Genomic DNA, 24,204 nt, shown 5'->3' with positions numbered 1-24,204 from the left:
TTGGCATTCTCCGTGGGATTTCACGTTCACTGGCAGGGATGGGATGGATCCAGATAAGGGCATCTCTGCCTCCCTGCCTGTGCCCATCATGCCATCCTATCCCGATCTGTGCTCCCTCTAGCCACCCAAGCCCTGTCCGCCTCCCTCTTAGCGTTTTGGGCTGCTTGGGGACATGCTAGGTAGCAGTAGTCACAGTTTGTGGGGGGGTGTGTGGGAATGGAGGGTTCTGAGATCGATGGTGGCCCTGGTAGCACAGTGATATGAATGTGCTTAATTCCACCAAACTGTATCCATCAAAGTGGTTAAGAGAAGAGGCCCCTGTCCCGCCTGCCGTGATACATCTCTTGTACTTCATGCATCACCAGCAAGCATTCCCCGCTTGCAGCTTTTGGGGATAAGCAAAATAAATAAATAAATAAATGAACAAAGTGGAGAGGAGGGTATGTGAGGTTTCCCAGAAGAACGGGCTTGATTTAGACGCGGCGGTGAACGCTCGTCCCGGTGGCCGTGACGGGGTGTGTCTCCGCGGTGGTGTGAGTCAGCCTCAGGTTTTCATGCCAGCTTCTCTCTGAGTTTTCAGAGAAGGGAGCTAAAAACCCTCCAGCAGGCTCCTGTCCTGAACCTACTAAGGTTCCGGTGGAGAGCGCCAGGATGGACGGCAGGGAAAGCGGGGCTGTAATTCTTTCTGACCCTGAGTTTCCCCTCCTCAGAGAACTCTTCGCTGGTCTTCTCCCAACAGGGGCGACTGACAGGTGAGGTGCTTTGCATCTCATGGCCCAGCTGGGGAGACCATAGCTTTCGTTCTGATAACTAACAAAGAACCAGCATCTAGTTATAAGAAATTCAAACAGTGGGAGAGAAAAGGACCGACTAAGTAGCTATGATCAGGAGCAAAGGAGGAGTGGGTGCTGGAGTTGAGGGGTTCAGTGTCCCAGGCATTCCAGGCTCCAACAGGCAATGCCTAAAGCCCTGGCAAGTGTGCACACAGATGATGCCATTACTGAGGGAGAGAGGGTGCTAACAACTTTACACTGCTCTCAGCCACCTGGGTGCCCTTCACTCTGCGTAGGCCCCTGGAAAAAGTTTTAATATGCCTCCAAGCCACTGATTCACCATAGATTCTCTTGCCTGTGATCCAGCAGCTCCTCCCACCTTGGGTTTCATGCTGAAAAGCACGAAAGCAGGGACATGAATGTGGATTTGGGCACACAGGTTCTTAGCAGCATTGCTCACAGTGGTTAAAAGGCAGGAGCATGGGGCTGAGGAGGTGGCTCAGTGGTTAAAGACCCTTGCTTGCTTGCAAAGCCTGCCACCAGCTTGGGTTCAATCCCCTAGTGCCCACATGAAGCTAGATGCACAACAGCGGGTGCATGCATCTGGAGTTTGCAGTGGCAAGAAGCCTTGGTGTGCCCATTCTTTGTCTCTGTCTCAAATAAATAAATAAAACATTCAAAAATTATTTTAAAAAGGTAGGAGAAGCCAGGTGTCCATTAGAGAAGGAGGAATAGATTAACACAGTGAGATACACGCATAGATGAAGGGACACTGTTCACCTTTAAATAAGGAAATCCTGGGCTGGAGAGATGGCTTAGCGGTTAAGTGCTTGCCTGTGAAGCCTAAGGACCCCGGTTCGAGGCTCGGTTCCCCAGGTCCCACGTTAGCCAGATGCACAAGGGGGCGCACGCGTCTGGAGTTCGTTTGCAGAGGCTGGAAGCCCTGGCGCGCCCATTCTCTCTCTCTCCCTCTTATCTGTCTTTCTCTCTGTGTCTGTCGCTCTCAAATAAATAAATAAAATTAAAAAAAATAAATAAGGAAATCCTGCCACTTGCAGCATGGATGGACTTGGAGGAAGTTATGTTTAGGAAGTAATGAAGTCGGTAAAACAATTTGATGATTTCACATCTAGGAGTACCCTCCAGTAGCCAGAACATGGCTGTAAGGGCTGGGAGCAAGTGGGAGTTAGGGTTTGTGTCTAATGTGCACAGAGTCTAGGAGGGCGGAAGTGTTGTGCAGATGTGTTGCCGTCAGGTTTGCATTACTGGCAGAAAACACTTGACCAATAGCAGCTTGTGGGGAAACAAGTTTATTTTGGCTCGCAGTCTTGAAGGGAAGCTTCATGATGGCAGAGGGAAATGATGGCATGAGCAGAGAGGGTGGACATCACCTCCTGGCCAACATCAGATGGACAATAGCAACAAGAGAGTGTGCCAAACACTGGAAATAGGAAACTGGCTATAATATCCATAAGCCCACCCCCAACAACACAGTACCCCAAGGAGGTGTTAGTTCCCAAATCTCCATCAGCTGGGAACCTAGCATACAGAATACCTAAGTTTATGGGTGACGCCTGAATCAAAGCACCACATTCCAACCCTGGTCCCATAAACTGATAACGATGCTGGATGTAAAATGCAATGCATTCAGTCCAACTTTAAAAGTCCCCATAGTTTTCATCAGTCCTAATAATGTTCAAACATCCCCATAATCCAAGGTCTTTAACTGAGCACAATATCAAAAAAATTCCCCCAAACCTTTAATGGCACAGAATAATCATTCACACACTGCAAAGGGTGGCATTGGGCCTAGCAAAGAAATATTCAACCAATACAAGATTTAAACAGGGAAGACATCAAACTCTGTAGCTCCAAGTTCAATAACTAGTCAGTGACAAGTCTCCAAGTCTGATAATTCTAACAAGTAACAAGTCTCTAGAGTTCTAATTCTGCCCCTCCAGCTACTTGACTCACAGTCCTGGAAAACTTCATCTGGTGCTGGAAACAGCTTGGCAGCCATCCCATAGTCCCGGCATCTCCACTGCAGCTGGTGGTTCATCCTCACATCTCCATCGTGTCTCTATGCAGGTTATCCAACGAGCCTGCTTCACACTGCCCATGGACATTTCCAAACTACAAGCCCGTGTTGCAAATTCAGTGACCCTCTCTTTCCTACACTTTTCAAACTCCACAATACCAGGTGGGGTGCTAGTTTGTTAATGGGGGGGGGTAAAGCAGACTTTGAAGAATAGGACACTCCTTCATTAGTAAGACCCTTTCAAAAGACTGCATTCTTCCTGTTGTCTCAATGCAGGTCAGATGGCCTAATCTCATTGGTTGTAATCTCTCATACAATTGCAGCTGAAAAGGCGGAAGTTTCAGCCAGAAGATTTCTTTCTGTGCCATATCCCTTTGCATACAGCAGTCGTTTCTATGCAATGCAACCCTAAAGAAGTGCTCAGGACATGATCATAACAGCAAGCCTATCACCCAAACTGCTTCTATCCCAGTCTAGGCTCTTTTTCACCCCCATAAGTCAAACTTCATAGTCCATAGTTCTTTCTGCATTCAAGTCTTTCAACTCTGACCAGAGTGGTCTGTCAAGCTGGACTTACAGCACTGCAGGCTACCTCTTATACCAAGGTTTCAAATCCTTCCACATTCCTCTCAAAAATTAGCTCCTAAGGACCAAAAGCCACACACTCAGGTGTACAACAGCAATGATACCACTTCTCAGTACCAATCGTTATAATCTCTCAAGTGTAGCTGAATGGGCAAACAGGTTTATTTTGGCTTACAGACTCAAGGGGAAACTCCATGATGGCAGGGGAAAACTATGGCATGGGCAGAGAGTGGACGTTATCTCCTGGCCAACATCAGGTGGACAATAGCAACAGGAGTGTGTGCCAACCACTGACAAGAGGAAACTAGCTATAACACCCATAAACCCACACCTAACAATACACTGCCTCCAGGAAGCATTAATCCCCAACTTCTCAGCTGTGAACCTAGCATTCAGAACACCTAAGGGGACACCTGAATCAAACTACCACAGGGGCCGGGCGTGGTGGCGCACGCCTTTAATCTCAGCACTCGGGAGGCAGAGGAAGGAGGATTGCCATGAGTTCAAGGCCATCCTGAGTTAACAGAGTTCATTCCAGGTAAGCCTGGACCAGAGTGAGACCCTACCTCGAAAAACAAAAACAAAAACAAAAACAAAAACAAAAACAAAAAACCACAGGAAGGGTAGTGGTGATTGTTGTATCATTATGAACATTTGTAACTCCACTGAACTGTATGTACCCCTAACAATGGCCAGTGGCCCAAAGTGACTTCTATGTTGACTATTTTACCACGATGAAAATAAATCCCACTGTGGCAGGTAGACTGTAATGGGCCCCACGGTCCCACTTTCTGATATTTATTTATGCTCTGGTATCACCCCATCTGTGTCTGCAAGGGATTTGGGACCTGTGTCTGAACAACAGACTGGCAGAGGTGATGGGAGGGCATTTCTTGGGTCCAGCCCGTGCCAGTCTGCTTTGTGAGAACACATTGCAAATATTCTGCTGAAGCTTTGATAAAGTTACCACGTTGGGGGAGCTCACTCAGCAAGGAAATGTGGGTGGCTTCCAGGGGCTGAGGACAACACTATCAGCCAGCAAGCAGGCTGAGCTCAGATAACAGGGAATAAATGAACACCTGAGTACACTTGCACCAAGGCCCTGTTAAACCATGCCCAGATTTCATGCCTGAGCTCCGGAAATTGAGATCTCATTTGCCTGCTGCTCCAAGTCTCCAGCCTGGTCACAGCTTGTTACACAGCAGCAGCTCACCAGTACAAAGCCCAAGTTCACTCTGTCCTGGATCTCCACCTTGCTCACTTCAGGCCTACATCTTGCCTTGTCCTCCCTCTAGAAGAAAGGGCAATTATGAATGGCTTTTTTTTTTTTTTCATTTTCTGCTTATGCCCAGATAACATTCATGTTCAGAGCAAATTTGCACTCCTAATTCCTCTGTGTTCTTGTTTCCTTTCTGGCTTGTGTGTCCCATGCAGAGACCCAGGGCCTTGCTCTCAGCCACCCATCACTGTGCAGGTGAGCCCTCATCTCTGTCCCTTTTTCTGCCTCCTCTCGTTGCCACGCGTATGACCTCGTGTCTTCCCTCTCCTTTAGGATACCACAGAAAATGCAGGTGATCAGATTCGCCGAGGTGGCTTTAATTTCCAATGCTGTGTCCTGTTTGTTGTCTCCATAGACCATCTTGAAAACTCTGTTTTGGTATGTGTGTACTCATCGGGCTGACTGCCTTGCAGTAAATTAAAAAGAGCCACTGCCATTTTTTGAGCACCTGTGATATGTCAGCCACTTGATTAACGATTCTCATTGTGTCTTTCCACCAGCCTGATGAGTGGGTGTCATGGTGGCTGATGTACAGAAGCACACACTGAGATGCAGTGGGGCTTGTTTCCTTGTCACACGGCACACATATGTGGCCAGGCCAGGATTAGAGCTCCTAGCTATGTTCTCACTTGCTTGGACTCACTGCCTCAGGAGGGTAGGGAGAGATTTCTCTCAGTTCCAATGCCCCAGGTTTGCTAAGGAGATGTAGCAGACAGCTTCAGTTTCGCTGAGATGAACGGCCAGACCAGGCACAGTTATAGAGGAAAGAATATTTATTGAAGCTTACAGATCCAGGGGAAGTTCCATAATGGCAGAAGAAGCTGGCCTGCCTTCACAGGTCCAAACACAGGGAGAGAGAAGCACAAGCCAAAAAGCCAAAAGCCACACAGCACAGCACACTTCAGGAACTCCGGCTAGACACACTGCATATCTTTAGATTGGAATTTCAAACCCACCAGCACATCATAAGATCCATCCAGTGGCACCGCCTCCAGCCAGGTGGCTGCAGATGCAAATCACAAACTAATAAAACACTGAATATATTGGGGCCATCTGTTCAAACGACCCCAGGAGGTAAAGTTGATGCACACAGAGACTACCTGGGAAGGAGGTTTCCAAAAGTTCCTTCCAGGCGGGGTTCAGTGAAGTCATGTGGGATGGGTTGAGGAAGCTGGAAATGAGATGGGGAGAGTGGGGAGTCAGGAGTTCAGACTCCTACCGGAGTGAGCTGCCCTGGTGCAGTGAGGGGGTGCCATGGTTCTCCTCCAGCTAGGTACGAAAAAGCCAGAGAAACCCACATCCATTGTCCCATAGGCTCCACCCAGTGAGTAGTGGTTCAGTGGGATTGTGTGCATCTTAGGTCTCGAGTTCTCACACTCTCCAGGGGATGAGGGTATGCAGCGGCTGCAGAACACTGGGAAGGAGGGCACCTATCTGCAGGGAGGCTGAGCAAGAAAGGAAGATAAACCTTTGAGGCAAGGTGAGTGTGGTTAACCACCACAACCTCCCTCCTGGAGGCAGACCCTGCTTTGAGCCTTACTCCTGCAGAAAATTGGGCCCCCAGGACTAGCTACCAGAACCCACTGTGGGGCTCAGATGAGCTGCTCCTGTGGACTTGTCAGATCCCCGAGCTCAGCCTTCTTGGTGCCCACAGGGAAGAGAAGGGGACGGGGGTCTGCGGGGTTGGGACATGTGTCTGACAAGCCTTCATGAGACAGCCGTTGGAGCTGCACAGGGTTAGTGGTTCATCCGGGGCTTAGTTTCCCCAGGTCCAAGTGGCAAATGGCTTCAGTGGTAGGAGCCCCATGTCTGTGTTCGCTAGAACGAATGACAGATGATTCTGTGCTCTGAACAACATAATCTCGTGATCAGTTCAAGCATCACTTGAAAGTAGAAGCCCAGCAAACCCAAGGTGCCTGAGGGAAGCGAAACATTTGGTGATTTTTCACCCTGTTTCGTGTCTACTTCTGTTAATGGCCGCCCTGTCTTCTATGGTGTGCTTGGGTTTCCTCCCGCATCGGTTTGTTAATGTGCCGATGGTATTTGCTCTGTAAGCTGGTGGCAGCGGGGCTTCGGTCTCCTTATGTTGTATGTCTCTTTGCTACCTACTTGTGGAGTGGGTGGATAGATGGTGGCCTATCAATGGTATCAGCAGGAAGGGGGCTGGGAAATGGAATATGATTCAACTTGAATTGAGCTCAAGAGGAAAACTACAAGCATTACTGGGACACTGTGGGTTAATTTTGTTTCACCAACTCTTTTAGAGCTGGTGTCTTCTTTCCCAATTAAAATGCATTTTTTTAAGCCTTTACCTTGTAAAGGAAAAGGACACTTCGGCCGATTTTAGTCTTTTGTGTGTTCTAAACTGAGCCCTCTCCCTGCTGTGGCGTCAATAATGCATCATTTCCTAAGTTCATGGAATTTAATGTGCTTCTGCTAAAGCCTCTAGTCTCAGCAAGGTAGTTAAATGAAAATTAACCACTGTAGCTTGGATTCAAAGTCACCTCTTCACCTTCCTTTTTCTTTTGATCCTCCTCTCCCCCTCCTTGTGCAAAAGAACATTCCTTTTCCTCTCTGTTTCTTTTTCTGGTGGGAGAATGTGGTGGTCTATGTGTATGGAGCTCCTAGTGTGAGTGGGAATATCGATTTAATTCCTAATCAAAGGCTCATTAAAAAAATCACAACGTGAACGTACAAGGTTTTGAACTGCCTCCTCTCCAGCTGAAGCACAGTGGAGTCAAGGGACCCGTAGCAGACCAATGTTTAACAAGAGTGCTGCTGCTGTGTGCATTTAGGACTCACAGTTGCTGCTGGTGAAGTTGGCATGTGTCCTGACATGGTTCCGAAGTGTACTCAGGCACTTCATGCCTTCATCCATTGGCTCATTTATTCGGCGTCTGACAATCATGCTACATGTGTGAGCTGCCGTCATGGTGCATGTGATAGGCCATTTGCGTTACTGGCTTCAGTCCTCCATCCCTTTCTCTGAGTGTCTGTACACACGCATGGTCACGTGCACTTGTGTGCATGCGTATGTGTGTGTGTACATGTGGAGGCCAGAGGATGACCTTGGGTGTTGGTCCTCAGGTTTTCAAAAATATTTGTGTGTGTGTGTGTGTGTGTGTGTACGCACGCGTACTTGTATGTGTGTGGGTGCATATGCCATGTCCTGTGTGTGGAGGTCGGAGGTCAACTTGGCGGTATCTGTGTTCCGCCGTCTTTGAGACAGAGCCCCATGCTGCTGTCAGTGAACTGCCAGAGTTCAAAGAGATGTCAGACGAGAGTCTTCTTGCCCGTGAGCTTTGCATGCTCTCGGCTCCCCTTGCCGCTGCTGCGGGTGTGTGCTGGTATCACAGACGCATGCACCACCTTTTGTCTGGCTTTATGTGGGTGTAGGGGAATTGAACCTGGGTGAGCTTTGCAAGTACTGAGCCATCTCCCCAGCCCTTCCATCTTCCTTTGTGGATACAGAGCATCTTACTGGCCTGAAGCTTGTTAAATAGGCTAGACTGGCTGGCCAGCATTCCCCGGGGATCTGCTTGTCTCCACCTCCCCAGTGTTAGGGCTTACAAAAGGTCCTCATGCTTGTGACACAAGCCGTTTAGTTACTGAGCTTATCGCGCCAGCCCCTCCCTGACTTCTGACTTTCAGCTTGATCGTGAGGCCCGCGTTTGCCTGGGGGATGGGGTGGAGGTGGTGGTGCGTACCTTACGATAGCGCAAAGTTGCCATTTTCTTGTGTGCATGCATTTGCTTTTACCACAGAAAGGGCATGCACTGTTATCATGTGAGAAAATACACCCTGCCCAGACCTGCCCAGTCCCAGCCACACAGATGCGTAAGTGAAGGGACGTGATTGGTCTCATAGTATATATATATATTTTTTTTTTTTGGCGGAGGAGGTGTGACAGTTTATGTGACAGTTGGCTGATGTGGGGGATGTTTAGTATGATTCAGAGGTGGATCCTGTTTGGGAAAAGACTTGAGTCTAGTGATGGGGGAGGGTTAGGAAGGTCATCAGCTGTCATACATTGTCGAGAAAGGCTGAGTACCCCATGAAAGAACTCAATAAAGAGCTTCCAGAGAGCATCTGCTGGGGAGTGATCAGAGAATTCCTCACAGACGGGGTGGCTTTTTGATGAGGCCCTTTTAGCCTGTGCTGCCAAAGTCCAGAACAGAGGAATATTGACTAAGATGTCATATTTCAAAGTGGATTTCTCATCAAAGCCAGTTCATGGGAGCCTATTTCCCATTAAGTGTCTAATGACTTAGCTTTCACTAGACCAAAAAAAAAAAAAAAAAAAAAAAAGATTCTTAACAAATTAAAGCTGGTGTCAGAGACCAGCATCCCTCTTTTATCATCAGCATAATTTAAACTGCTTGTCACTAAGAATTTCCCAGTATATATTTGGAGGACCTACTGTGTGCATATACATATGCTTGCAGTGCACTTTATGGAAATGGTCTCATGGAACATGTTAACAGCTGTAGATACGAATGTTGATTCCATCTTCTAGAAAGCACCCGAGCCTGAGAGGGAAGGCTACTTGCAGATGTGATGAAATAACAGGGGAGACTCATCTCCTTTCCTGCATCTTCCCTCCCTGATGTCCACTGGCATCCTCAAAATGCTGTCTCAGAAGGCCTTGTGTGTAATTATCAAAAGATAAATAAAAAGCCCATAAATCGGGCTGGAGAGATGCCTTAATGGTAATTAAAAAGTGTGTAAATCAGGTCTATATAGATGGCTCAGTGGTTAAGGTACTTGCCTGCAAAGCCTAAGGACCCAGGCTCCATTCCCCAGCACCCGCATAAACCCTATGCACCTGTTGGTGAATGCATCTGGAGTTCATTTGCAGTGGGTAGAGGCCCTGATGCATCCATTTTTTTCTTTTTTTTTTTTTTTGGTCTCGCTATCTGCCTCTTTCTCTCTGTTGCTCTCAAATAAATAAATAAAAATAAAAACATATTTTTAAAGTGAGTAAATGTATTAAGAAGGAGGAGCCTTGTGGACATGAGGTACTCAAAAGATAATTAAAAAGTGTGTAAATCAGGTCTATATAGATGGCTCAGTGGTTAAGGTGCTTGCCTGCAAAGCCTAAGGACCACTTTTGATTCCCTGGGACACAAAGCCAGATACACAAAGTACCACATTCATCTAGAGTTCATTTGTAATGGCAAGAGGCCCTGGCATGCCCATTCTCTCCTCCCTCCCTCCCTCTCTCTCTCTTTCTTTTTCTGTGTCTGTCTGCCTGTCATCTCTCTACCTCTCTTTGCTTGCAAATAAATTAAAACATTTTACAACAATTTATAAAAGGAAGTAGGAACTTCTTCAACCATGTCTGGGTCATGGCCTGGTAAGGAGCTGGATGTATCGACCAACCTTACATCAAATAGAGAAGCAGATAGAACAGTTGAGACATTAAAAATGCTTCCCAGAAGTAAGGAGAGCCCAGGGGAGCGACCCTAGTTGCAGCCATACGCAGATCATTCTCTCTGGACGTGATGAAGTCTGACTTGCATCTCCAGGGCAGAGTCTGAACTGGATGAGAAGCAGTGAGGGCGTACCTGCGGAGGACAGCATGCTGGCCCTGAGCCCCGCAAGTTATCTGAGCCACAGAGATACCCCATTGCAACTGCCACATGCGGGGTTGGGGACCGCAAGTCTTATGAGCCCGCTTGACCCTCCACATTATTACAACTCAGGTTTTTTTTAAAGCTCTCCAAATTCTTGTTACCTTGGGGAAACAGAGGTACCAATAAGAAGGCAGGATTATCCCCAAGGTGACAATGCCCTTGAGCAGACCAGGACGTTATGCAAGTGTAAATTAATTTGAAGTAGTGCCCGGTTGTCCAGCCCTTCATAGGATGGTGCCCTCTGCTTCTCATGCTTGGAGAGGATTTACTAAGGACTGTCAGCTTCACCCAGGTCTGGATGGGAATCTCAGCTTGGCATGTCACTGACTTTGCAAAGTTCCTTTATGGTTTTCTGAGCCTCAAGTCTCTCATCTATGAAGTAGGGATAAAATCTGCTCATGAAGTTGCTATAGAGGTAAACATTTTTGAAAAACTAAGATTTCTTTTACGTATTAGCTGGGTGTCAGGCATTCTCCTTAGCCTCTATAGAAATGTGAATTCTTTTTTCTTTTTCTTTTTCCTCTTTCAAGAGTGGAGAGTGACACTTGGCCCTTAACATTTACTAGGCAGGAGCTCTTCTACTCCATTACATCCCCAGCCTTCCTTTTTCCTATTTATCTTGATTTGTTCCGTGTGTATGCACACATGTGCATGTGTGTGAGCATGTGGGTATATTTGTGTGGGTGCGCGTGAAGGCCAGAGGTCCACATTGGAGGTCTTCCGCAGTTGCTCTCCGTCTTCTCCTGTGAAGCCTGGGTGCCGCACTGAACCTAGAGCTCGCCCTTTTGGTTGGACTGGCCTGGTCAGTGTGCTCCAGGGTTCCTCCCGACTCTGCCCTCTTAGCGCCAGCATTCCAGGAGGACACTGCGTGTCCACTGTGTGTGCACTGTGCCTGATCTTTATTGTGGGGGCTGAGGATCCCACCTCAGGACCTCATGCTTACATAGCGGCATGTTTTCCACTGAGCCGTCCCCCCAGCCCTTCCTTTTCATTTTGAGCTGAGCTTTTACTATGAAGCCCAGGTTGGCCTTGAACTTTCCATCTCTCTGACTTATACTGCTGAGTACTTGGGATTATAGTTCTATACTACCAGGCCTACCTCTTTTTTTCCCCTACCCCTCTCCCTCTTTCTCCCCCTGCTTTGGTATTTGTTTTGGAATCAGAGTCTCACTCTAGCCCAGGCTGGCAGGCTGACCTAGAACTTACTCTGCTGTTTAGGCTAGCCTTGAACTCACGACACTCTTCTCCTCCCACAGTTTCCCAAATGCTGGGATTAAAGGAGTGCACTACCATTTTTATTCCTCCTGTTAAACTCGGAGATGAAATAAACATGCTCATTTTGCCTGTGAAGCAATATGGGCTTCGATAACTTTCCCAATGATACAGGGCTAGTTATGGGGAAAGTAGGATTTGGCCCCCAGAACCATGTGGTTAACTCCTAAGCTGTCTGAGCCCCCATGCCTAGAACTTGGGCAGGAACTCATGGGTACTTAGTCCCGCATACTGCTCTTCTCACCATAGCTGACCCTTGTCATTGTCCTTGCTTAGCCCTGTGGCCACTTTGGGTCAGCTGGGTTGAGAGGACTGAACAGAGCACCACTCTGGTGCTGAAACCTGGGTGCACCCTGTCTGTGCTCATGTGACTGGCCATTTGTGCTTGCTCTTGTCCCCCTTCCCTGTCTGTGCCGTGGTGTTGCACAGTCAAAAGCACAGGTGCCATTCTGTCCTCTGGGCCCACACTGTGTTCCTGGCGCGGAGTTGCGTGCTCGCCTACACGGAGCTCCCGGGAAAGAGCGAATGAGCGAATGAGGATCCTGCCCTCTTGGCCTTTCCTCCTGCCTGTATTCTCGTCCCTCCACACCGCTCTCCTTTGAAGTCCCAGTTCAAAGGCCTCACCTTCTAGTAGCAAGCCAGGAAGCTTGCATCAGGCTGCAACAATGGCATGAGTTAAAAATGAAATGGCCTAAACATCGAGGCATCCCGAGAGTGTTGTTTAGGTCTCCCTTCCTCCCGGCCCACGAGCACGGTACGATCCCACACACACTCCAGGTGAGAGCTCACCTGCTCATGGACTGCTCTCGTAGACGGTGGTCTTCATATACGTGAACTGAGAGAGGCCATGTCTGAGAAGCCTGACTCACCCTCTGCCGGAGCTTCAGAGGGGAGCAAGAAAAAAGACTTCATTTAAGACACCGTTATACACAGTTTTCTACTATAAACTCTTCCAGCTCCAGAATCTTAAAAGTCATGAACGGGTGGACTGCAGAGGACGTGCCTTCTTTTGTCCCATTGCCAAAGCTATCTGTCACAGGGGGAGCAGAGGAAAGCTCTTGGTGCTCACAAGGCTGCCTCACTCAGGAGGGGGCTGCTTCCTGGACCTTTGCCACAAAAATTATCAAGACAGCTACACTTGCCGACACGGCAGTAAAACTGGAAGACAATGCAGCTGAATGTGAACACTTTTCCATTTATATTGAACGAGGGACTTGAGGTTCAGCTCCATAATTAAAAAGGAGTGCTATGGAGTTTCTGAAGGGAGTGTGGTAAGAATTTGGGAAGCAGGTGGCACCTTTTGATTATCATGGTGCATATATGATGTCACATGACTTCTCTTGGGGAATCTGTTCATTCCAGACGAAGGGGAACAAAACAGAACAAGGACACATTCCGTCTAAGTCTAACTTGGTAAGCCAGTGAGTTTAATTGGATTTCCAGGAGCATGGAGAAGCGTGTACAAGTTCTGGGCAGGCACACTAACAAAGCCCAGGAGACTCTCTTTTGCAGCAGTTGTCAGGGGCTCATGTAATCATCTGGGAGGAGAGGGGACTTTGTGTCCTCTATCTCCTTCCACTACGGAATGCCATCGGGCCCATACTGGTGAGGGTTGTTGCTGTGGGTGATCACTGATGCTCTTAATTTAATAAGACCATGGCCATGCCATGTAGAAGACAGTTTTACAACAATGGTTGTTGCAGTCAGGTTTATGTTGCTGGCAGAAAACACCTGACCAAGAGCATCTTGTTGGAGAAAGGGGTTTATTTTGGCTTACAGGCTCGAGGGGAAGCTGCATGATGTCAGGAGGAAACAATGGCATGAGCAGAGGGTGGATATCACCTCCTGGCCAACATCAGATGGACAATAGCAACAGGAGAGTGTGCCAAACACTGGCAAGAGAAATCTGGCTATAACACCCATAAGCCTGTCTTCAGCAATGCACTGCCTCCAGGAGATGTTAACTCCCAAATCACTACCAGCTGGGAACAGAGCATTCAGAACACCTAAGTTTATGGGGTGAACACCTGAATCAAGCCACCATATTCTGACCCTGGCCCCCATAAACTGATAACTGTACATATTATAAAATGCAGTGCATTCATCCAACTTTAAAAGTCCCCATAGTTTTTAATCTCAATGCAGTTCAAACATCCCCATAATCCAAGGTCTTTTAACTGATCCATAACACCACCCCAAAAAACCCATAGTGGTGGAGAATGAATATTCACACTGCAAAAGGTGGCATTGGCATGGCAAAGACATATTTAACAGTACAAGATTTAAAGAGGGCAAACATCAAACTCTATAGCTCGAAGTCCAATAACTAACCACTGCCAAGTCTCCAAGTCTGATACTTCTAACAAGCAACAAGTCTCTGGAGTTGCAATTCTGCCCATCCATCTAGGCTACTGACAGTCCTGGAAAACTTAATCTGGTGCTGGCAAATCACTTTAGTAGCCATCCCATAGTCCTGGCATCTCCACTGCAACCAGTGGTTCATTGTCATGGCTCCAGTGTGTCTCCATGCAGGTAATCCAACAAGCCTGCTTCACACTGCCCATGGCCATTTCCAAACTATGAGCCTGTGTTGCAAATTCAGTGATTCTCTCTTGCATTTCTTATATTCCATAAGACCAGGTGGGCTGCCAGTTTGTTAACCCAAGGGGAAATAAAGCAGACTTTGAAGGACAGGACATTCATTCAGCATTCAGACCCCTTCAAAAGAGTCTGCATTCTTCCTGTTGTGTCAATGCAAGCCAGCTGGCCCAATCTCAATGGTTGTAATCTCTCAAACAATTGCGGCTGAATGGGCAGAAGTTTCAGCCCAAAGGTTTCGTTTCTGTGCCATATCATGCTGCTTCCACAAATCTATTTCTATGCAATGCAACCCTGCAGAACTTCTTAGGACATGGTCATAACAGCAAGCCTCTCATACAAACTGCTTCTAGCACTGTCTGGGCAAAGCTCTTTCTCACCCTCATAAGCCAAACCTCACAGTCCATAGTTCTTACTGCATTCTGGTTGTTCAACTCTGACCAGAATGGCCCAACAAGATGTACTTACAGCACTGCAAAGTGTCTGTTTAGGCCAAGGCTTCAAATCTTTCCACATTCCTCCTGAAAAGCAATTCTAAGAGACCAAACCCACAGAATCAGCTTTTAGCATCAGTGATCCTACTTCTTGGTACCAACTTTATGTTGCAGTCAGGTTCACATTGCTGACATAAAACACCTGAACAAGAGCAGTTTGTGGGGAAAAAATGGTTTACTTTGGCTTATAGATTTGAGGGGAATCTTCATGCTGGCAGAGTAAACAATGGCTTGAGCAGAGGATGCATAATACTTCCTGACCAATATCAGATGGACAACAGCAATAGGACAGTGTGTCAAACACTGGCAAGAAGAAGCTGGGTATAATACCCATAAGCCTGCCTCCAGGAGATGTTAATTCCTAAATTGCCATCAGCTGGGAACTTAGTGTTCAGAACATGTAAGTTTATGTCAGACACCTGAATCAAACCACAATGTTTTTTTTTTTTTTGTTTTGTTTTTTATGTGGGGACTGAGGTGCAATACTGAATGAAACTCAGGCTTTAGATAGACCTGGGTTTAAGTCAGCCATTGAATGCATTGCAGGACAATTGTTAAGGTACTGGGAGAACCACAATTCTCTCTGCTCTAAACAGGTGATGTTATTTCATTACTTGGAAGGATTGTATGAGGTGATATTAGAAGGTACTTTATAGGTATGTAATGGTTGATAAATGTTAGCCACTTCCTCACCATCTGTGACAAACTGGCTGCTTGCTATCAGAAACATTTTGGACACCTGTCTGCCATACACATGCCTTTTCTTGGATTGGAAGAGATGTAGAGGTGGCCTCAAATGCAGCAGGGAGGAAATTTTTCTTTAGGCTGTTGAATATCCTTTCTATTTTTTGTATTTTATTTTTATTTATATGAGAGAGAAAGTGGAGCGGGGGAGGGAAGAATATGAATATGGGCACACCAGGACCACAATTCATTGCAAATGAACTCAAGACCCATGTGCCACCCTGTGCATCTGGCTTATGTGGGATCTGGGGAATTGAACCTGGATCTTTTGGCTTTGCAGGCAAGTGTCTTAACCACTAAGCCCATCTCTGCAGCCCTCTGTTTTCGGTGCATGTGTGTCTGCAGCAATAGTAATAGTGGTATGTGTGTGCACCGCGTATGCACATGTGTGTACAGATGTGTGCACCTCATGTGCATATGTATGGAGGCCAGAGGTAATGCCCGGGTTCTCCCTTGCTCAGCTGTGTGCTTCCTTGAGACAGAGTCTCACTGAACCCAGAGCTGCCAATTTCAACCCTCCACTGGTTGACCAGCAAGCCCCCCCGCGATTCTTCAGTCTCCACCCTCCACAAGACTGGAGTTACAGCTTTTGATCTGCGCGCCAGGGTATCGAAGTCAGGTGGTCTCAGTCCTTGCGCCTCTCTACAGCCTGTGCTTTTACCCTCTGAGCCATTTTCTTTGCCCCTGCATGTTTTGTTTTGTTTTGTTTTTCAATATGGAAGAAAGAAAGGTGTATATACTGCTCAAACAGTTTTCCTCTGTGGGTTTTTGTGGGTGTTCCCTGGCATGTTTAAGTCATCTTTTTATTCATTTACTTTAAAATTATTGGCTTTTGGGTATTATCTAGAATTAATACGTGTGTCAGCTGGCGCATTCACGTGAATAAGTGTAATAGTGAGTCCCTGGCTTTGGTACCTCATGGTCCCCTTGGATTGAGTGAAACTCATGGACGGCAGAGGAGCTGACTGGCAAGAGCATCAGGCAGCTCCTCCTGGTTGTCTCCAATGGGTTGAGCTCTGTGCGCTGGCTAAGAGGCCCCCTGCACAGAAGAACCTGGCTGGCTGGAACAACTGAACTAGGCTCCCTTTGGGAGGTGGGGATATAGGTTCAAGGGAGGAGCATCAGGCATCACATTCAGTTTGCTGAAGCTTTTGATGTTAAATTTCCAATAAAAAGTACACTTGGTAGATGGGGATGGTGGCACATGCTTTTAATCCCAGCACTTGGGAGTAGAAGTATCACTGTGACTTTGAGGCCACCGTGAGACGACAGTGGATTCCAGGTCAGCGTGGGCCAGAGTGAGACCCTACTTAAAAAAAACAAAATGAAAAAAGTACAGTTGGCCCTTTGTGTCTATGGGTTCTACATCGGTGATACTCAGAAAAAAAAGCACGTCTGTCCTGAATATGTAGACTGATTCTTCTTGTCACTATTCCCTAAGTGATTCAGCCTAACCCTATTATCTACATTTATAGTGTACTGGGTATTATAAATCATCTTAGAGATGATTGAAAACTCATGGGAAGATTTGTCTGGGTCCAATGAAATTACCAAGCCATTTTATTTGAAGGAAGCCATTTTATTTGGTCCTGGGTCCTTGAATTTATTCTCAAAGTCACTATGGGACATCTGTACCTTGTAAATTGTTTTGTTTTCAAATTTATTTTAAAGAGTCATAAGCCCTTGCATGGTTACCTTGCTTAGTCCACTGTGGCTGATACAACAAAAGACCATAAGTGGTGTGGATTACAAACAATGGAAAATTGTTTCTCCTTCTTCTGAGGCTGGGAAGTTCATGGTATCTGTTGAGGATGGTTTCTTGGTTCCAGACTCCACTGCCCTCAACACCCTGGTGTGGTAGAAGGGAAAAGGCGCTGTCTTGGGGGGGGGTCTGCTTACTTATTTATTTGACTAATTTTTTGGTTAGCATACATAGGAGGAAGTGAGTTTCCCTCTGGTATTTTTGTGTACATTTGCCAGTATTTGTTGTTCTTGAGCTTCTGTCTCTCCACTGCCCTCTCTTGCCCTCCTCCTCTGGGGCCAAATGGCCACTTACCCTATTCCTAAGAACTCTGTCCTCACGACCTAACCACTCCCTAGAGGCCCTACTTCCTGCTACTGTCACACTGAGGGATAGAGTTCAGCATAAGAGCTCTGTGGGGTGAGCACATACACGCGAGCCCACAGCGGATCTCTGCATGCTAATAATGTCTTCACTTGGGATGTGGTTTTCTGCCCACTCCAGGTCAGGAGAACATTGGTGTCTTCCCCTTTCTCTCACTACCTTGTACAGGTCGGAACTTACTTTCTGTGTTCATGGCAAGTCCTTCTAGGCTTTTTTTTTTTTCTAGCTGATTTTTAGGGTTTCTAGGGTATTTTTGCTGATTCTTTTCTTTCCTGCTGGACTGGAAGCTACCTATGGGCAGGGTGTATTTCATTAACACCTTTGTACCTGCTTTATTTCTAAGTATCTAGTGCAGTGCATATAATGTTCAATAACTATTTATTAAAGCTTTATATCTTTAATATTTTTATATTAATGTAAGTAGTGTTAACAAATAACATTGGAAACAATGGAACTAAAACCAGTGTTGTCCGCTGTTTCAGTCAGCACCATGTTGCTGGGATGAACATCCAAGCAAACACAGGCTGTGGGAGGAACTGGTTTATTCCAGCTTACAAAGTCCAGGGGAAACTCCATCAATGGCGGGTGAAGCTGGCTCCTTTTCACAGATCCAAGCAGAGAAAAACACCAAACATCCGGCACACACCTTCGGCTGGAGCCCTCATTCTCCCCCAAACACACCCTAGGGCTGGACTCTTTATTTTTTTTATTTTTTATTTTTCCAGAGAACCCATAGCTCAGTTTTATTGAGAGTAAAGAAAGACAACTTTCGCTCACACTTGAAGAACTCCGCCTTTAACTTGGAATCTGTATTCAGACTTCACATGCAAGGAGGACACTATTATGCTAATACAATTGATTTGCTGCTGCATTTCCCTACTGTTTGTCTAATATTAACATTATAAACAGAGCAGTGCAACTAGTATTTGGAACAATCCTTATAGTGTTACAGTGTCAGGCACAACCTTTCATTTCTCTTCGCACCACTGGTTCTCTTTGCGCACCTGGGCCTCTTCCTCTTCAGTAAAGTCATTTTTGATATTGAAGGTCTTGCGGATCTCCTCAGGAGTCTTCCCCTTAATCATATTGGCAACAGTCTTGCATGTAACATCCAGCAAACCCTTGATGTCTAAGTAGTTTGCAGCCAGAATAAGTTCAAAAAGTGTTCCTTGGTCAACTTTCAGGAATTCTTGGTCCCACACAGGGATATCATCAGTCCGCTTCTCTTTGTTCTCATCATCCTCAGGAGGAGGAGGGTCATCCTTATGGTGGGGGCACCACTGAATGACCTTTTTTAGTATTTGGTAGGGGAACTGGGTCATCATCTCCTTCATCATCCATTCCCAAATCTTCCAACATGGTTTTGATGGTCAAAGACTGCTTGGCAATTTCTACATCAACTTCAAATATCTCTCCATCAGAACTTTGCAACTTAATTGAAGGCATGGTGTCGGGGGTCAGCACCGCGGGCCGGAGGCCGACGGGAATGGCGAGGCGTCCGCGCACGGGAGGAAAAGACGGACGACAAGGCCACCAGGGCTGGACTCTTTAAAGATCTGCCCCCAGTGACATGCCTTCTTCTTGTGGCAGGAATCTGCCTGCTAGGGGCTGACGTTGCATACTCAAATTTAACCAAACACCTGAGTCTATGAAGCCATACATTTACGCTATCACATTTAAACTACCATACCTTTTAATTTCTTTTTATCAAAGTGACCCTTAGTCACTTCAGTTTGAGGAATCATGTGCCAGAGAAGGGTACCCCAAGGGGCAATACACAAGGAAAGATGAATGGAGGGAGAACAGCTGGCCAGCCTCTCTGGGATGCAGGAAGTGGGACCAGACTCAGGGAGGGAGCTGGCATTTCAGAGTTAGCCTTATTGGTCTTTCATGGTATTGAGAGACAGGAGCTAGAGCAGGAGGTGATGAGTGAGTGGCTTCCATCCACTGCTCAGCCTCCCAATGGAGTTCTGCTATGGCCATCCCTTGGAGTACATAGCCTTTTGCTGGCTGCAACGAACTTTCGAAAACTTTGTCCTTGTCAGGGTCACGAGGTCCATATGACCTCTGTGAATTTTGCTGTGGCATGCACATTTCTATTCTCCAGGTTAACAGGCTGAGGACCAGCAGGACTGATGTAAAATCGGGGTCTGGGACCTCACCTTATCATTTGATTGTCCAGAGGAAAGCTATGTGCCCACCTTGTGTTTGAGCCTCAAAGCCTGGGGTTTCTGCTGCCCCTTCCACTGAAGATCAGCTAGGATATTGGCTGGAAATTAAGTGACTTGGTGGTAGTGTAATTAAATTCTCAGTACTTTAAAAACAAATCGATCCCTATTGGTTTCCCTGAAGCACAGTGTATCAGTTACTTTCTTGTTGGCGGGAAATATACCTGGCTGGAAGCAACTTCTGGTTTCTTTGGCTTACAGTGTGGAGGGGGGGTCTTCATCGTGGTGGGGAAGCGTGGCAGGAGCAGGAGACTAGCTGGCACGTTCAGATTTCAGCAGAGAGGAGGTAGGAAACAGCACCACGCAGGACTGGAAGACAACCCCACAGGCCCACCCCCAGTGACTCACTTCCTCCAGCAAGCCTCCACCTCCTAAAGGCTTCAAGGCCTCCCAGGAAACCACAACAACAGGTGGTGAAGTATTCAAACATGAATCTTTTGAGATAAACAGTTTTTTTTTTTTTTTTAATCAGAGCATTAGGGATAAAATGAGTTGTCAGTGATTAAAAGCCGCCCAGGGTCCTTCCTGGAAGTGTTCTGTGTAGAAGAGGGTCATTGCCTTTGCGTATGATGACATGGGTAAGAAGCCTGGCCACAGCAGGATCCCCACAAAGGTCCCACTGTCTTCTGGTAGGAGGATGGCACCCACTTCCTTAGATGGTGGCCATGTGAATTGTAGCATCAGGTCTCTGGATGAAGAGTGTAGGGAGAAGTTGGTGAAAAATATAATGCTTAAACAGCGAGCGGGCTTTCATGCCCAGAGAAAACAATGACATATTTGATTATAGATTCTGTTTTTGTTTTTTTAAATGTATGACCTCAGACAAGCCACTAAGTCACTTTGGGGTTGAGTTACATCAACTGTAAAATGGGAATAATATTGATGCATTCATTGATAAGGTTTGCTGTAGGCATCAAGTGGAAATGCATGGAGAAAGCTCATTGATAAAAGGGAAGATGTGTCTTGCTAGCTGTATTGGAAATGATGCCTTAAAAATGGGAGTATTGGGCCTAGAGAGATGGCTTAGTGATTAAGGAGCTTGCCTGCGAAACCTAAGGACCCAGGTTTGATTCTCCAGGCCACCACGTAAGTCAGATGCACATAGTGGCGCATGTGTCTGGAGTTGGTTTGCAGTGGCTAGAGGTCCTGGCGTATCCATTCTCTCCCTCTCTCTCCCTCTCCCCCCCCCTTTCTCTATCTCTACTAATTTAAAAAGTCAGAAAAAATTAAAAAGAAATGGAAATATGGAGCCCAGTGGTTGAGCACTTGCCTGGCCTTTTAAGGCCGTGGGTTTGATCCCTAGTACCATCCAAAACAAAAACAACCAAGAACCACACAAAACCCAAGCCTAACCCGCCAAGCTCACTTCTCACATACATTCCAGCTTTTATTTTCCTCCAAAGATGTTACCTGCACTTTTATTTAAAAAAAAAAAAAATCTCTATGTCTATCTCCTTTAACCTTGTGCTGGTACCAGGTTCCCCAAGGAAGCAGCACTCTTGCTCATTTCCCCAATTCCTCTATGGTTTCAGCTGCGGCCCTGGTGAGGTGCGATGGGCTGATTCTCTCCTCAGGTTCTGTGTCCATGTGCAAAACAAGAAGGAGATTCTCCAAAGGAGAGTCAAGTCAGCCCACATAAAGCCAGGTGCACAAAATAGCACATGCTTCTAGAGTTCATTTGCAACAGTTGGAGGCTCTGACACGCCTATTCTCTATGTGCCTGTCTCTCTTCTTTCTCTCTCTGCTTGCAAGTAAATAAAAAATATTTTAAAAGAAGAAAAAAAAAAAATGTCTGCACAAAGCCTCACAAATCCATGTGCTGTTGTTGGTACCATGAAGGCTCTGGGGACGCAGCCTTTGTGCTTGGCCGGGAACTCGGGCGTCAGAGATTGGAGTCCTTGGGAGCCTTGCAGTTGTCTGTCCTTGTCCTTGGGAGGTGGCCTGGAGTCAGTGCCTGTGTTGCCAGTAAGACTGATTTGTAGCAGGTGGGGTCCTCCTCTCCTCGGGCCAGCAAATGAAAGGCCCGGTTGCCAGCTTGCAGTGTAAGCCGTGACCTAAAGATTCTGCCAGCTCTGCAGGATAGTGGCATGTGGCCTTTCAGGGCCTCCCCAGTCTGGCCTTGTCCAATCTCCCACTGACTTCCCTGCATACTTGGGACATTCCAGCCAGACTCCTATGGTTTGGTAGTGGCAAACCCTCCCCAGACCAGCCCTTTCCTGGGCTTGGCATAGCGTACGACCCTTGGAAGGCATGTGAGGCTTGATACGTGGGACGATGCTGTCGGACGACTCGTCCTAAGGAGTGCCAGGGAAAGGTGTGGCATGCACAGACCCAGGGTGACCTTTGTAAATACGCAGTTGCTTCCAAATCTGTGTTTGTCTCCTGCAGCCTGCAGAGAGGGAGGTTCATGTAGTGATGAGTTTGTGGTGTGGTGGGAAGCTAAGTGGCCTTTAGGTGACATTCTCTGTGAGGTAATTTGGCTAGCTGAGACCGCAGGCTGGCCAGAGGTGGGCTTCGGTGCACTCTTTCTTTCTCCACTGCTTCATGACAGAGCTGTTTATTTGCTGAGCACTGGTGAGGGTGAGGCCTGCCCTCAGCACTGTGGGTCTGTTAGTGGGTCAAGTGACAGATGTCCCTGCCCTCGGAGAGCCTGTGATCTACTTGAGGGAGACGCAGTGACACGCAGAACAAGGAAGGCATGCCTTCTCTGGAGACAAGTCCCAGGGGAGAAAAAGAAGGTATGGGCGGGAGAGAGGACTGGCTGAGTGTGGATGGCGGCCCGGGGAGGGGGGTGCGGAGTTTGACCTGTGCCACAGGGATTTGTGGGGATGATTCTGAGCAAATTACTGAAGAAGATGAAGGAATGCGTCATGGCACTACCTGGGGTAACTGCAGAGTCCCCAGGCTGTTTGGCAACAGTTAAATTAGAGACTACATGTGGCCCTAGAGAAACAGTGGGAAATGAGATCAGAGATCACTTTGGTTTGGACCTCATGAGCATCAGTAGACAGGGATGAGTCAACCTCTGTATTTATGTCAGTGTATCATTTACTTTCCTTAGTGTCGTGACAAAATACTCAACAAGAAGCAACTTAAGGAAGGAAGGGCCAGTTTGGGCTTGTAGTTGGAGGGGCTACGGTCCATTGTCAAAGGACGGGCATTCGGGATAGGACTGTGAGGGCAGCTGGTCACACTGAGTCAGTAGTTAGGAAACACACACACGGGGGGGGCGGGAGGAAGAGAGAGATGAATGCTGATGTTTCAGGATGAATAAAATGAAAAAATATAGTCAGATATCCGGCCCATGGCATGGTGCTATTCACGTTTGGGATGGTTCTGGCTTCTTACTTTACTTAATCCAATTTAGAATATTCCTTAATCCAATTTGGAACCTTCCTAACAGATAACGTCCAGATGTTTGCCTCGTAGGTGATTCTACATCCTGGCAAGTTGACAGTCAGTGTTGACCACTGTAATTGAAGTTTCGCAGGCTACTCCTGTGTTGCTGATGTCCATAAGTAGTGAAAATAATGCCACGTAACCTGGCATGGTAGCTCACTGGTGCACATTTCAGGACCCAGGTAACTAAGGCCAGGAGGAGTTTGAGGCCAATCTGAACTGCTTGGCTAGGGAGTGAGGCCCTGTCACAGAGAACCTAAACCAAACAAACATACAAACCGATAAAAACCAGGAAGGTCTGGAGAGATGGGTCATGGGTTAAGAGCACTTGCTTGCAAAACCTGATGGCCTGGGTTTGATTCCCCAGTACGCACTTAAAGCCAGATGTGCAAAGTGGTCCCTGCATCTGGAGTTCCTTTGTAGTGGCAAGAAGTCCTGGGGTGCCTGTTCTCATTTGTGTTCCCTCACTTTCCTTGCAAATAAATAATAAAACTTAAAAGACAGAGAAAACCGAATGAGGATCTTGTAATTTGGATTGCTGATGGCGATGGTATATGGGCCATTGAGACATAGTGGAGTCTGGGCTTTCCAACCGTGCAGTGGGCTACTCAGTGCGTTAATTCCAGATTTTCTCAGCTCTACGGTATAGATATCAATACTGAAACTTCAGGGTATGGCTGCAGAGTGAGTAGCCCCTCGTTGCTCATTGGAAGGCAGCACTTGCCCCACCTCCGCTGATTGGAGGTATGTGCATGGAAGGGTCTCCAGCTAGCTGTCCTGGCTGAGACAAGACCCCCCTGCAGGTGTCTGCTAGGGATCTGTCTACCTACGGATCAAGGAGATGTATAGAAGTGTGCTGTTTCTACCTCAGTGTGGTGTTGATTTGGGATTTCTGGACCCAATATGACAAGTTTTTTTTCCCCCTTGAGTTTTGACATAATTCACCCAGCCTCGTATTGTGTCTCACAGCCCTGTTGATCTGAGGCACCATCGGGGTGATTTGTGGTTCAGTGTGAGGCAAATTGGATTATGA

General features: G+C 47.0%; 1 protein-coding gene and 1 pseudogene across 2 annotated transcripts in view; one reads left to right on the top strand and one right to left on the bottom strand.

Moving 5' to 3' along the window:
• The window catches only part of Large1 (LARGE xylosyl- and glucuronyltransferase 1), a 576,767-nt gene that overhangs the window by 25,233 nt on the left and 527,330 nt on the right, over window positions 1–24,204 (top strand). The gene's annotated exons all lie outside the window — the stretch shown is intronic.
• On the bottom strand, window positions 18,261–19,069 carry LOC101607388 (annotated as a pseudogene).

This window comes from Jaculus jaculus, chromosome 6 (assembly GCF_020740685.1).
Source record: "Jaculus jaculus isolate mJacJac1 chromosome 6, mJacJac1.mat.Y.cur, whole genome shotgun sequence".
NCBI classification, from domain to species: domain Eukaryota; kingdom Metazoa; phylum Chordata; class Mammalia; order Rodentia; family Dipodidae; genus Jaculus; species Jaculus jaculus.
The sequence above is the reverse complement of the archived record's forward strand: the minus strand, read 5'-3'. Positions and strand labels throughout refer to the sequence as shown.